This window comes from Cherax quadricarinatus, chromosome 3 (genome assembly GCF_038502225.1).
Source record: "Cherax quadricarinatus isolate ZL_2023a chromosome 3, ASM3850222v1, whole genome shotgun sequence".
In the NCBI taxonomy this organism is placed as follows: domain Eukaryota; kingdom Metazoa; phylum Arthropoda; class Malacostraca; order Decapoda; family Parastacidae; genus Cherax; species Cherax quadricarinatus.
The window spans coordinates 27,607,668-27,608,913 of NC_091294.1; positions in this window are offsets into that span (position 1 = coordinate 27,607,668).

Consider the following 1,246-nt stretch of genomic DNA (forward strand, 5'->3'; position numbering starts at 1 on the left):
CCTGTATCACTAACGTGTATAGTATGCAAGGTCATGGAGAAGATCATCAGGAGGAGAGTGGTGGAGCACCTGGAAAGTAACAAGTGTATAATTGACAACCAGCACGGTTTCAGGGAAGGAAAATCCTGTGTCACAAACCTACTAGAGTTTTATGACAAGGTGACAGAAGTAAGACAAGAGAGAGAGGGGTGGATCGACTGCATTTTCTTGGACTGCAAGAAGGTCTTCGACACAGTTCCTCACAAGAGGTTAATGCAAAACCTAGAGGATCAGGCACACATAACAGGAAAGGCACTGCAATGGATCAGAGAATACCTTACACAGAGGCAACAACGAGTCATGGTAAGTGACGAGGTATCAGAGTGGGCGCCTGTGACAAGTGGAGTTCCACAGGGTCAGTCCTAGGACCTGTGCTGTTTTTGGTGTGTGAATGATATAATGGAAAGGATAGACTCAGAAGTGTCATTGTTTGCAGATGATGTGAAGTTAATGAGGATAATCAAATCGGATGAGGATCAGGCAGGACTACAAAGAGACCTGGACAGGCTACAAGCCTGGTCCAGTAACTGGCTTCTTGAGTTTAACCCTGCCAAATGCAAAGTCATGAAGATCGGGAAGGGCAAAGAAGACCGCAGACACAATATAGTTTAGATGGCCAAAGACTGCAAACTTCACTCAAGGAAAAAGATCTGGGGATGAGTATAACACCGAGCATATCTCCTGAGGCGCGCATCAATCAGATAACTGCTGCAGCATACGGGCGCCTGGTAAACCTACGGATAGCATTCCGATACCTCAGCAAGGATTCGTTTAAGACTCTGTATACCATCTACGTCAGGCCCATACTGGAGTATGCAGCACCAGTTTGGAATCCACACCTAGTCAAGCACGACAAGAAATTAGAGAAGGTGCAAAGGTTTGCAACAAGACTAGTCCCAGAGCTACGGGGATTGTCCTACGAGGAAAGGTTGAGGGAAATCGGCCTGACGACACTGGAGGACAGGAGGGTCAGGGGAGACATGATAACGACATATAAAATACTACACGGAATAGACAAGGTGGACAAAGATGGGATGTTCCAGAGATGGGACACAGACACAAGAGGTCACAATTGGAAGTTGAAGACTCAGATGAATCAAAGGGATGTTAGAAAGTATTTCTTCAGTCATAGAGTGGTCAGGCCGTGGAATGGCCTAGAAATTGAAGTAGTGGAGGCGGGAACCATACATAGTTTTAAGGCGAGGTA